The sequence below is a fragment of the Peromyscus leucopus genome, chromosome 1 (assembly GCF_004664715.2).
Source record: "Peromyscus leucopus breed LL Stock chromosome 1, UCI_PerLeu_2.1, whole genome shotgun sequence".
NCBI lineage: Eukaryota > Metazoa > Chordata > Mammalia > Rodentia > Cricetidae > Peromyscus > Peromyscus leucopus.
In genome coordinates, this window is record NC_051063.1 from 15,249,774 (window position 1) to 15,264,440 (window position 14,667).

The 14,667-nt window shown below is 41.0% G+C and overlaps 1 long non-coding RNA gene across 1 annotated transcript in view; it reads right to left on the bottom strand.

Moving 5' to 3' along the window:
- Nucleotides 1–430: 430 nt before the first annotated feature.
- The window catches only part of LOC119087900, a 57,777-nt gene continuing 43,540 nt past the window's right edge, over nt 431–14,667 (bottom strand). The window contains exon 3 of the long non-coding RNA XR_005091418.1: nt 431–838. This is a non-coding gene — a long non-coding RNA (uncharacterized LOC119087900). The remainder of the gene's footprint in view (nt 839–14,667) is intronic.

The window sequence follows — 14,667 nt, forward strand, 5'->3', positions numbered from 1 at the left end:
TACTAATTATATTACCACATATTATATAACAACATTGGAAAATGAATAATACTACCTGGCTTCTGTTACAGCTGTAAAGATAATGAAGACAAAATGCCTAAGTAGGTGGGAGGTGCTCAAAAATAATAATAGTTGTTTTAAAACCGGTATCATTATTGCTATTAAGGTAGCAAAGTAATTGTCAATGAGTATCAAGATTTTTCAGGGAAAAAAAATGGCAAGAGATCTATTCTGGCCACCACCACTTCGCCCAGTGTTTGAGCCCCTTGTCAGGAAGCCAGGGAAGCGCCGAAGAGAACACAGAATATAACTAGCCTTATTCACCCCTTTCCATCCATTAGGAAGTACAGATAGCTTCATAAATATGTCAGAGGTAATGTGGTCCTAATGAGCCCAGAAGCAGGCACGAAATTGCATTTAATCTGTTTATTTCTTTATCATTTGTGTTCATGTCAATCTGATATAAAATCATTTCCTGCTTATCAGTGGTCCATTTTCTCTGGGGATGTGGGTAACAGATAACCAAAGCCATAAACGATGAAACCTGGAGCTCAAATGAAACCACCAGGCAAAGGAGTTGGCAGGATTACAGTAGGATTCAAAGTCCCCTGGTAAATGGCTTATCATCTCCCACAGATAAGCACTAGAACAGAGACCAACTGTAAGAGATAAGCAGGTTCATAAAAATGAGCCAGGGAATCCATCTTGTGTCTCTCAGAACGAGTCAGTGCGGGGACATCAGCTGATGGTCACCGTGGACCTATAGTACCAGGTCTCAGAGTTCATCTCTTCCTCACAACAGCAGTGTGCTGAACACGTGGTGCTTCCAAGAATTTGCCTAAGGAAGAGAAGAACCGAAACCTTATGCATACTGGCAATCTTCCTCAGGAAGACTTCCTTTTGGTTCTGTTTTTATTCCTTCTGATTTGTTCATTTCTGAAAAAAGCTATTTTCTCATTAGCTAAATTAAATGTAAAACAAACAAACAAACAAACAAAACAAAAACTGTTTTCAACTCGTCACTCAAATACTTACTTGAAAAAGAAAAGAATATCTACTCTATTCCAAGTACTCATTCCATGATTCCATGTAGCAAGTGTCATAGTATAGACAGCATCCTTGTTTACTGAGTAGATGCAACGTGTTAGTAAGTAGTAATTTATACAATTTTTCATGATAATCAGGATTCCTTTTCATTACTGTTTTTGGCCCAGTAGTTTTCTGTACTCTCTCCTCTCCTTCTCTCTCCCTCCTTCTTCCACCCCATCCTCTATGTTTTTTTTTTTAACAGTTTCTGTTATAGAATATTATTTTAAGATGTGCTACATCTGTTTATGCTGTGGAACAATTGTTTAATGATATAAAGATGTGTCGAATTCTTTTATGTTGCATTTGTTTAACTCTGTGAAGCTGTATTACTTTGCTTGTCTAAAACACCTGATTAGTCTAATGAAGAGTTGAATGGCCAATAGCTAGGCAGGAAAAGGAAAGGCTGGACTGGCAGACAGAATAAATAGGAGAAATCTGGGAAGAAAAATCAAGGAGCGAGAAAGCCAGCTACACAGCCACACATTCAGATATGGAATAAGAGGGAAAAAATATACAGAAATGGAGAAAGGTAAAAGCCCAGAAGCAAAAGGTAGAAAGGCAATTTAAGAAAAGCTGGCAAGAAACAAACCAAGCTAAGGCCGGGCATTCATAAGTAAGAATAAGTCTCCATGTGTATATTTATTTGGGAGCTGGGTGGCAGACCTCCAAAAGAGCCAAAGAGTTAAAAAAAAAAAAAAAAAAAACTACAGTCTTACTATGTACAGACTGTCCTAGAACTCACTATGTAGCCCAAACTAGCCTTGAACATACCCACACGACCCTCCTGTCTCTGCCTCCTGAGTGTCAGTATCACAGACGTGCATCACTGGGCCCAGCTTTCTTCTTTTTAGTTGTTTTTTTTATATAATAAATAAGGTACCAGTACACTAAAATACAATAGTATGTAACAACACAGGCCCCGATGGAAGAGCTCAATAACAGTGCTACAAATGAACGCAGTGCTTGGTGTAGGCCTCTGGCAGGAATGGCATATTGTAAAAGAGGCCCCCGGACCCCTCCGTTTGCCTACCATACTATTAATCCAAGGGGTCCGAAAACTGAAATTTCCCCAGGAATCTCATCCTGAGAGAAGGAAAACAATGAGGCCTGGTGCCAGCCAGTGGGGACTTGTCTCCTCAAAAGAGACTTCACCCAGTGCTGACAGCTAGTCGGGCATCGTGGAGGCGAGACAAGAGCAGACCACTAGTGAAGGCTGCTTAGTTCTTCCCGCCTCCTGGCTTTCATTTAATCCTAACTCCATGTTAGCAGTTGGAGATGGATGTGGGGGTTCACAGACCCCCCTAATTGCTCTTTTTAATGCAGCCACATTGGATACATTGCTTTCCCTGCTTTTCACCATGAATGTGTCTTTTTAGTTGGCCTGCTGAGGATGAGTGGCTGACACTTGTTTGCTAGGGCTGGCAGGGCCTAGGCTCTGACATTAATGCTGGTAACAGTGATGCTTTTATTTGTATAAAAACAGGTTTTTCTTAAAAAGAAAATACATGCATGTGTATGAGAATAAACATGGATCTATGGATGCATACATTCAAATGATCACCTCCGAGGCTCTGACATCCATGTGGTAGCTACTACTGCCCTGTCTTAGGAGCAGAGATAATTTGCAGCATCATGTTAGAAAAAAAAAAAAATGAAGAAAGGAACATGTATTGAGCCTGCACTTGGTGCCAGGCAATTTCCACACGTTTATCTCCTTGAATGCTCCCAAAACAGTTAGATACCACCATCCTCATTTTTTTTTAATTTTTATTATTTGTGTTTTGTTGTATACACACACCCATGACAAGGCTCCTTGTGGAGGTCAGAAGGCAACTTACACACTCAGATCTATGCTTCCACCATGGATATCAGGGGTCAAATTCCAGTCATCAGGCGGTGCCTTGTTCACAGCAGCACCATACAGGATTTTCCACTAAGACGCTTCAACACATTTTTCAAAGCTAAAGGCCTTTTCCTACATTCTACGAGCAGTCTCTCCGCAATCAGGACAAACACAGCAGACACTGAATTCCACATACATTCACATTTTATCATCACTGCCATTTCAAGTTAAATCGTGATCGGCAGCATTTTATAGAAGCAGAAAAATAATGGTACATTTACAATTCACAGAGCCTTGCATTTTATAAAATATGATGTCACAAAAAAAAAACACAACTTATTTTGCTATTTGACATTTTACTCTTCCTTAATATTGCTGTCAGTCGCTCTTGACACTGCAAACAACCGGCAAAGAGAAAAGAATTAGATGGCATTGGTGAATTCCGCCACCACAGCCTGTAGAAACATTCTCACCTTCAACCCCATGGCTGAATGTTGGTATTTGAGTGTGTCCTGGTAAATCTTGGCCTTGCTTCCTTCCCCTGGTAACTGTGGTATGCTGTATTACAGATGTTCTACGCATCTAACATTAGCGTGACTTGAGATTTTTAGATCTAGCCTCATGGGCATTGCACTGTCCCTGGGTGCTATTCAGCCTAATCAGAGTCATTTGAGCACAAGACAATTGCTTGATGCCTTCTCATTATACTTATTTAAAAAGGGTGTGATGTCCACTTAACTACGACACACAGAAAAACAAAAGGAGGAAACAGCTCTGGGATGTGTTCTCTATAGTGAAGAAATAAGAAAGCTAGCTGGCTTGAGGGAAGGGAAATAAAGAACATCAGAAAGCATCTAAAAAGTCTATAAGCCGTGTTTTGATAACATCTGAGGAGACATCTTAAAGTAAAAAAATGATGTCACAGATAAACAGACGATCAGAATCAGAAAACAAATTCTAGAAGTAAAAAATTATACCGGGATTTTAGCAGATCATGGATATCTCCTCAAATATGAAGCTGCATCCCTCTCCCCACTGTTTGAGAGGCAGAGAGCTAGAAAGAGGCCATCTTTTGTGCAGGTGAATAAAGCTTGTGGGAAGGTGGTCCCTACGAGATTGGGAGATGGCAGAAAGGCTGTCATCTTAAACCCATGTGGCTGGAGGTATAAGTCACTGTTGGAGTGTGTGTTCACCACGCATGACAGCAGGTACAACCTCCAGCATCAAGAGATGCTCAACAAAATGATGAAGGTATTGACAGCAAGGGTGAAATAAAAACCAAATTTTAAAATGACGATAAGGCTGGGTAGTCATGTTCCCTTATTGGCAGTCTGGATTTCCGTGGTTTCTGTTACCCATGGTCAACTCTACTTTGAAAATATTAAATGGAAAATCCATAAATAAATAATTAAATTTTAATGATGTGTCTTTCTCAATAGTATGAAACCCATTCCATCCAGCTTATATCCATCCCACGAGGGATATAAGTCACCCAGGTCCTGTGCATCCACAACTGTATCTACTACATAGTCTTTAATCTCTCTCTCTCTCTCTCTCTCTCTCTCTCTCTCTCTCTCTCTCTCTCTCTCTCATAAAATTATGCTGCTTGGGTTCAAACACCATTATTTTACTTCATAATGTCCCCAGAGCAAAAGAGCAATAATTCTGGCAGTTCCAATAAGCCAATGAAAAGCTGGAGAGAGTTCCTTAGAAGTGAAAATACAATAGGATATCTTGAGATGGGGAGTACATTTACATGACTTTCACTCAGATGTATTGCTACAATTTGTTTATTTGATGATTATTTAGTCTTGCTAATATTTTTGGTCAATTGCTAATAATTTGGCCAAATTAACTGATAAGCTTAATAGCAGGTAGTGGGTGGCTGTTTGAGCCATGCCCTGAAGCATCACCCCTAGTGACAGTTACACCTGCCTATGACCTTGAGGTACATGCCCCTGGGGCATGGCTGCTTGGAGACCTTAAGACCTGGCATGCGTGTACACAGCTCTCTTCGCTACCTGGTGGTTTGGATGCTGAGATCTTGGATCAAGCCGTTAAGCATGGGACATAGCCCAGCTTTTGCGGACCCTACGATAAATCTCCTGTGGTTATGAGTTAACCCCCAAATAAATTCCTTTGATCATTAAGCTGATACCGTGGGTTGCTAGCAATTTAATCACATTAGCAGGTATAGGTATGTAGGACAGAACAGCTTGTTTAAGAATCAATCCAAGCTATTGAATCAACCACCATTGTAAGGTTTGGGATGTATTGCCTATGGATCAAGGGACCTACTGTACAAGCGAATCTGCTTCTATCAGGGTGTATGTGTCCCTATGTATTTATGGATATATGGATACATGTACTTTTTTCAAAGGGGATAAGATGAAAGATCCCTGAGTAAATGCAAGAGGAAGGCAAAGCATGGAGCTGGCCCACAAAATGGGTTCCATGACATGTTTTAGTGTTCATTTCTTAAAGTTCCTCCCAATAGGTTAAGTGATTTCCATAGAACAGGCACTGTCATAAGCAGCTTCCAAATATATTTTTATTTGACATTTAGGATGCCCCCTCTCAGATAATAGTGAATATTTTCTCCATTTTATACTTGTGGAAAATGAGGGCCCAGAAAGAGGCATACTCAGAGAAACAAGGTTCTCCATGCCTGAGAGCCACGTAAAGTCGAAAGTCTCAAAAGCAGCAAACGTTCAAGTCTAAAGGTCAGGATATAGTCAGGCTCCAGAGACAGATGTGGGCTTTATCAGCAGTAAAAATGAAATTCTGGGCGTAAATGAGATCTCTGGGACAATGTTCACAGTGAAGAAAGGGCAGCCCTGACCTAATGCGGCTAACTCATAAAAGATGGTTATAGTTTGGACCTAGAGTGCCCCCTCAAACACTCTTCTGTTGAAAGCTTGATCCCAATGTAGCAATGTTCAGATATGGGGGGCTCTGATCTCATTAGTGTATTAATTCACAGATGTATACATATACTTGAATTGACTACTGGAAGGCGGTAGACACTGTAGGAGATGGAACCTAGTTGAAGGAAGTAACTCCCCCGCTCTTGTTCTCTCTCTCTCTCTCTCTCTCTCTCTCTCTCTCTCTCTCAAGTGTGTATGTGTGATTTTCTTGGCTGTCAAGGGGTTGGCCACATGTTCCCAATCTCAGTCCCAAATTGCTCCAGGCAACAGACATATCAGATGTTCTGTCACAGCAGTGTGATGCTGTTCCAGAACAGAGGGCTGGACCCAGGAAATGGAGCAACCTGCAATCCCAGAAATCAGTAGCAGGAAAACAAGGTGGGTCTCTTATGAAAACCCATGAAAAGACTGCTTCAAAGCCAGGTTTGTCAGCAATGTCAAGGATGCTACAAGTCAAGGTAAGATGGAGGACCCAAGATCCTTTGGCCTTAGAAACATGAAGAGAGAACTGGAGAGATGGCCTAGTTTTAAAAGGCTAGGCTCACAACCAAAAAGTCCAGAAAGAGGAAGGTAATTGGTGGTGTTGCCCAGAGCAGTTTCGGTGATGTGGGGCACACGCCAAGACGCTGTGGGTTGAAGCATGCCAAGGGAGGAGGAGCTAGCAAGTATGCACAAGTCTCCAGGAAGTCTATCCATAATGAGGTAAATGGATACTGTCCAAGTTCAAAGAGGAATTTTTCAGAGATTACCCCTGATTAAGATATAATCTCCCAACCACAGTTTGTTTTGAAAGTGTGCTATTCTGCTTACACATGGCATAATCCTGGATGATGTTTCACCATTCTGAGATTTAGTTTCCTCCTATGTAAAGAACAGAAAACATCCCGAAAAGGGGATTAGGAAAAAAATATCATGTATTTAAAAGCCACCAGTCCTGTGTTCAATATGGACAAAATGCTTAGTAACTGGAGACTGCCATTTCATTGATGTTATTCAAGAAGATATGGAAATCCCCACTGTTGAAGGAAATAGAGATATGTGAGATAAAGGAAAGTAAGTGATGAAGGATAGTTCCTGAAGACACAGGTCAAGATGAGAGCCAGAGCCAAGTAAAGAAACTAATCATGGAGAAGAGAGAAGTTGACCAGTGCAGACCCAGGTCAGGCTGTAGCTTCTGTGGTGTCTTCCAGTTTCTGAATGACACAATGTTGAGGTCAAGTGCTCAGGGTCGGGTGATGAGAGCAAGGCTTGGTAAGAGAAAAACAGATGAGTAACTTCTCCCAAGTACACAGAGTTCTCTGGAAGTTTCTGGTGGACATGGTGGACCTTGCAAAACATGCTTGAAGATGATAGATCCCAAGTGTCAAGTGGGTGGTGGTAAACATGCCGTGGTGAGTCACCCACAGCATCACGGATTGGCCAAGGAAGACAACATAAGACCCTGCTGCTTCTAATCAGCTTTGAATAGCATCCAGTCACATGATAAATGTCATTTTGCTTAGAGTTAAAAACAGGCTACATATCTTTGATAAAAGGATTTCTATTTCTTCTAATTAGTGATATGATTCCTACATCCTATTGATAAGTATGCTTACAAGAACATTTAACTAGCCCTGAGGTGGGGGCAGGGGAAGAGCTTTCTTATTGTGGTGTTGCTATTCTTGCTGATAAGATTCACAGGGAGGAAGCTCCACTTGAATAGAAGAGCCAAGCAGGCCAGATGTGAAAGATCCAGTTCCATAATTTACACAGAAAGGTGATTCTTTTTATAATCTTTATAATATTTTAAACCTTGGATCTTTTCTGCAGATATCACCGTGAAAATACCCTACAATCTGTCAATAAAAACTGTGACTAATTGGCTCTTTATGCTTAGTTTGGTTGACAAAGTGTATTATCTTTATCACACCATTGTTATTTACCAAAATAAGAGACGTTTGATGAGGAGCAATTGGATGACATTCTCTTTTCAAATCATGCACTTAAACAAAAGGACATTACTTTCCATTTCTCATTATTTAAAAAAAAAAACAGTTATTAAACCAAGTTGGTGCAGGACTCCTGTAATCGCAGCACCCATTGGGTAGGTGGAGGGGGTAGGAAGTTTAGACGTTGAAGGTCATCCTCAGCTTCAAAGGGAATTCAAAGCCAGCCTTGCTGTGACATCTCCACAATATTTCCTCACAAAGGAAATAAAGGAACAGTAATTCATGTTAAGTGAATGATAGCTATGAATGAGCTATCTTGCCTTTAGAGTGACATAAGACTGTTCACATTTTGCTGTATATTCTCACTGTACTTTCCTACACATTCACCCCTCCATGTTTTTAAACAGAATCTAGTTTGATTTGACAGTATATATTATAAACAACTTTCAATGTTACTAATTTTTTTCAATTATCTTTTAAAAACCATTTTTAGTGTGTGTGGGTATTTGAATACATGTATGTGTGTGAAACACATGCATGTCTGGTGCCTGAGGAGGCCAGAAGATGGAACTAGATCTCCTGGAACTGGAGGTACAGATGGCTGTGAACCACCATGTGGGTGCTGGGAACTAAACCCAGGTTCTCTGGAAGAGAAGCCAATGCTCTTAAATGCTGAGCCATCCCTCCAGGCCTACAGTGATCTTTTTAATAGCTGTTATCATGAATGTGCCAAAATTTAGAAACACAATCCCTTATTGCTATCTATTTTTATTTCGTCTGTAACCCCACCGCAGGATAAACATCTGTATATAAAATCCTGGGTATATAAACTCGTGCCTTTCATGTAGATTCCTGAGAACCTAATGAGACATTAAAGACTATGCTTACTTCTTAAAATATTTGTTAATAAAAATTAAATGACCCTTCCGTAAATATGAAAATATAAAAATTAAATACACATCTGGTGAAAGACTGTGGTCTGGGCCCAAGGTACACTCAGCTGTAGCAAATGCTGTCTGTGCACCGTGTGATCCTGAAGTGTGGAGAGGAGAGGGAGATCCAACAACCCTTGGTCACACAATGATACAAGTAACAATCAGAAAAGACACAGGAAGTATGTTCCCATCAGCAAACCAGAGCGCCTGTTTCTACAAGCTCCACAACTGTTAGTACTAAAAATAAATAAATAAATAAATAAAATAAAATAAAAACAGTTGATGAGTACAGTGTTTCCATGGTCATTTGTATTCTTGTGACTAATAGAACTTGCGCATCGTTCATACTTATACTGCTTTGACATATTTTGGGAGAAAATGTTACTTAAAAATCTGTGCATTGTTTGACTTGTCTGTGAATGTCCTAAAGTTTCATTTTTCTTCCATATGAGACTTCTTCGGCTCCTGAGAGCTGGGTTGGAGTTGTCTGTATTGTGATGGAACCTCTGTTTGAGGGGTGACTTTATGATGGATGCTCGGTTGTCTCGATAACAGCCCGAGGAAGAACGAGGGAGGAATCTTTACAGCACGTGTACAGATGTTTTCCTAAGTTATCAAGTACTTAGTTGTTCTAAAGAAAGAACCAAGCTGAATTCCTGACCTCTCAGTATCTGAATTCACTTGCTCAAGCATTATTTTGTTTAGTCGAAAGACTCCAAAGCCTCTGATCTCAATTATTGACACTAGTGAACACTTCCCTTGATCTCATTGTGTTGTGAAGTAGGCCTTCCCATGTAGCTTAAATTGTCCTTTAATGTGTAAGCCTTCTACCTCAGCCTCCCAAGTGTGGGATCACAGGTGTGGACCCATGCCCCACATGGTCCTCCCCCTGTGTTTTGTGTGTCCACAGACCCAGCTAACTACCCACCAAGGGAAGGAACCCTCAGTGCCTCTCAGTGGTACACCCTAGTGGATGGCCCGTTGTCTGTGCCACAATGGTTACATTGTTTCTTATTTCTTAGCACATGGTATTCTTGTTTGCTTGCCTCTTTGATAGTGAAGCATGGTCTCAGACTGTAGCTCAGATAGGCCTGGAGTTTTCTATATCCAGCATACCAGACTGGATTCAAACTTGCAGCCATCCTCCTGCCTCTACCTCTCAGAAGGGAGAATTGCAGGTAACATCACCACATTCATGGATGTGATACATTTTTAGCTAGTGAATTGAAAGACAGGTCCAGTGTGTCAGCTTTCGCTGACCTGGGCGGATCTGTCTGAAGACCTGAAAGAATGGGGGTGGACTACAGTCTAATGCTGTAGACAACCTTCCTTCAGTTTCGGTGAAAGTAATGATCCAAGGAAGGTTGTTGGAGTTCGGAAGAACATGCAAATAAATGCCAGTAAGCACATAGTAATACTAAGAGAGCAGTCCTTTCCCAGAACTTTCTCAGGACAGACCAGTTTAAACACAGTTGCCTGGCATGTACTACAGATTATATTTGGGAAAGCAAGGCAGAGGCCATATCCAGATTCAGGGCACACTGATCAGATTGGGTTCGAGAGCTGTGTTCTGACATCCAACAAAATAGACATGTCTTATAAACTGAGTGTAAATGTTTGTTGCATGCAAAGAGTCATGCAATCACTGAGACCAATTCAGGGAACAAAATTCACCTGAGGTAAAAGGCCTCTGCCTTTTCTTCCTGGAGCCTCCCTCACAGTTCCCTGAGGCGTTGTTCACCATGGGTCATTCTTTTGACCATGTTTGACACAGTGTTTGACGTCTGGAGAAGATTTCTCAATTTTACAGAAGACAAACACAGACAGAGCCCTTATATTCTCCTATAATCTCCAGGAGCGACTTCCCCACTGAGAAGAGGGTGACCCTGTTGAAGGTGGCAGACAGGCACTCCTGGGCTTGAGTCTCCCCTTCCCAGCAACATCTCACTTCTTTGAGTTCAGGTTCTTCTCGGGGTTCTGTAGGGACTGGAGCAACTGTGCTGCATTCCTCATCCTTTTTCCCCTTCAGATGATATGATTATATCATTTCCCCCTTACGTTTCCCGCCTCCGACCCTCACGTATGCCCTTCAAGTTCATGGACTCTCTTATTATTAATTGTGTGTGTTATTATCCATATGATATATTCTGATCGTGGTTCCCCTCCCTCAGGTCCTCTTAGACCCCCCCACACCCCACATCCAACTCCACACTTCCTTTCTCTCACTCTTTAGAAATCAAACTGGCAAATCCAAAAACAATCATACCAGAATAAAACCAAACAAACAAATAGGGTGTAAAAACAAAGAAAAAGCACAAGAAACACATGAATACACACCTTAAAAACACATGATTGAAAAATACAATGCCCAGCAAAAGGCCCATAAGATTAAAAAAAAGATGCCCAAAGTATTATGAGATAAAACATCTACAAAAATATGATTGAGTTCATTTTGTATTGGCCATCTACTGCTTGGCATGGTGCCTGCCCGTTAGTGTGATTTGTATTGAAGATAGATTCTGGGTTAGGCGTGGGAGCTCCTACCCACTCCCCCTTCTCAGCACTGGGACCCCATCTAGCTTAGACCTGCACAGGCCTTGTGCATGCTGCCACAGTCTCTGTGAGTTCATTGGTGTCCATCAGTCCTGTGGCGTCTGAAAGGCACAGTTTCCATGGTGTCTCCCAGCCCCACTGGTCCTTACAGTCAGTGTGCTCTGCCCCAGGGAAGACTGCTTCACCTGCTCTCTGCCTTCTTTAGTCCTGTGCAGCTCTTTGTGTGGGGTTGAGGTCTAAAGGTCTTTCCCTCTTTTTCATACCTATTGTCCTCTTTCAGGTCATGAATAGGGAGCTACTTGGGAGAGACTTCATTGGTGCAGCTTCTGACATTTCTAGGAGACACAGTCTCATAACAAACTCCCTGTTCCTCTGCTTGTTGCAATATTTCTGTCCTTTTTTCCACAATGATCCCTGAGTCGTGTTGTAGATGTTTCAGTAGTGGTTGTAGGTTCTCCTCCAAGATCCATGATTCACCAGCCCTGGGGAGTTGGCTGGGTTTTCAGTATCAGACAAGATTTCCTTCTTGTTGAACAGAAGTCCAATTACAGAGCTGTAGGTTTCTTCCCAGGTAAGTGTGCCCTTACTGAACCCTTAGGATTATTGTGGCATGATGGTTGCTGTTGTGGTTCATAGGTATCATAGCTAAGTATGACTGCTAGTGGCTTCCCTCCTTTGGAATCTTGCATGGTGCCTTGGTGAAAGCTATTCCTCAGAGGGGAGGCTTTGAGGTCAGTTCCAGATCTCTGGGCCCTGTTGCTGAAGTATATGGTGTCTTCAGCAGTAGAGACTTACCCTCCCACCTCTGCAAGGGGGCAGTCAAGTGCAGTAGCAATAGCCTATAATGTTTTGGGACTCTCTTGTACAACTCTGACCAGCAACTCAAAAGAGAGATTTTCATGCCTACTGTTGAGGGGTTTTGTTAGATTGTCTATGACTCTTGGAGGGAGTATTGTCAGTCCAAATAGGAAATTTTCATTTGAATTATATATGTACGCTTATACACCAGTTTATGTGTATTATAGGAATTTTGGGTAGTTAACAATATGACTTCTGATGGTCATTATTTTATAAAGATCATCTTAACATTAATTAAATAACAGAAAAAGAGGGGTTGGTGATTTAGCTCACTGGTAGAGCGCTTGCCTAGCAAGCACAAGGCCTGAGTTCGGTCCTCAGCTCAAAAAAAAGACAAAAATAACAAAAAAGAAAAGAAAAATATTTTAAGGTTGAGTTAGTTTAATCTTTTTTAAAATCCCTAACCACCTGCCTGTCTACTTGCCTGCCTCTCTTGAGTACAAAATTTCTACAGACTCTGGTTTATAATCCACTTCATAAACAAATCACTTAATCATAAACTAATGATTCTATGGACATATTCCTGGTTCTATATAGGACAAATAGAGTGGAAAATCAAATCAACATCATAGAAGACAGCACCATTGGCTACATAGTCAGGAACTTGTCTCAGTTTTTGAAAAGAAAGGCACACAGTCGAGGCAGTTAATTTTTGAAAGCAACATCCAAGGCCATGAGGCTCTGGAGATGTGGAGGAACATTTCAACTTGAGTATGGTGGAGATTCAGCTAGGAAAATGTTTTCTGAAAATAGGGCTCACAGACCTTGAAGGGAAGTTTTCTTCAAATTCCTGCCATTTTCAAAGAAAAAAAATTTTATTTAGTGGCATCATTTCATCACTAACATAAAGCATTTGTGAAGCAATCTTCACAATGGCCATCTAAACTTCAATGTGCCACATGACAAGAGGACTTACTTTGGTATTTGTGTTTATGATCTAGTTTGTGTAAGAAATTCTGGTTATATATAAATTACTTTATATATAAATCCTTATATATAAACTATATGATTTATATGTAAATTATATATAGAGAAATGTGTCTTATATAATGAGGACTATTTGGGGTTTATCTATTGTTTCCTTTCCCTTTTAGCACATACCTAGACTGCATGTATTGAGCTCCTATGCATTTGGTTATGGCAGATGACTGACTCCTGCATGACAGAACACGGGTAGTAGCTATGTGTGCCCTTTTAGTCTGTGCGGTTATAGCAGAATATCTGTGACTGAGTGATTTAGAAATAATAGGTGTATGTCTTACAGTTCTGGAAAATGGGACCTGCATCATGAGAAGACTTTTTAAAGAAGGAAATAGGGAGACAGAGATGGAAACATAGAGGAGACAGAGATGGAAACCCACACACATTCAGAGAGAGAGAGAGAGAGAGAGAGAGAGAGAGAGAGAGAGAGAGAGAGAGAGAGAGAGAGACTAGAAAGAAAAACTGAAGAGACTGGCCTGCCATTATAACCATTATAACAGATGAATTAGCTACATGGTCAGTAGATCTATTCCCTAGATAATAACCTTATTCTGTTTATGGCAGCACAGCTGCAGAGCCTTCAGAACCTCTGAACATTTTCAGGATCCTACCTCACAACATTGTTGCTTTGGGGATTAAATTCCCAACACACAAACTTTGTAAGCCATATTGAAATCACACCATTTCTAGAACTGAATCATAAAACATCCACTGTGAAACAGGCAAGCTTAGAAAATTGCTTAGAAACCTGGGATTCCATTTACTTGGGCTATGCACCTAGCAACCTGTTAGCAACGCAGGAACCCCACATACACATTCCTGCCTAGAGATGCATTTATACCTGCTTTGAACAATGAAAATAAATTATTCCCCTTAGCAGGCCTCTGGCAATATCTCATTTCTATTCAGATGTATCCTGTATCACAATCCATAATGGGCAATGGGCCAATCTTTTCTAGACTCATTTGGGGTGCGTATGTAATAAGGGGAACCACGTCCTCAATGTGAACTTTTAGGTAGAATCCTCTATGTACTGTCATACTTATGCATAACTGGGTATGCATATAATTAAAATCAAATGCATTATGGGAAGGGACATGTGTAGTAAGCAAGGATTTTTACATAATCAAAGCCTATCAATCAAAATAGAAAACCACCTAAACTATGTCCCTACTAACCAAACTCCTCCTCTTGAAACCCGAAGCAATAATCAGGGCCCTTCCTTTTACTCATATGGCCCATTGGCCTCTTGACAAGTACTTTCTAACCTGATCTGCTGTTTTCCTTTAGGGTAAAGTTTCTTTCATACTTTGCTGTCTATTTAGACTTCTATTTCATTCCCAACAAGAGGCCAAGACCTTGGAAACACCCAGCCCAGACTCCAACTACTGGTAGCAACTACATCCCAAATTCTACCCCACCACACTCCTTTATCTGTTTTGTTTTGCTGGCTGAGCAGATGGGCCCCAAAGAGTAAAGACAGTTAGAGTCACAGCATGAAGGCACGACAGACCCTTAACAGACAAACACAAAATGCTTCTAACCAGAATGTG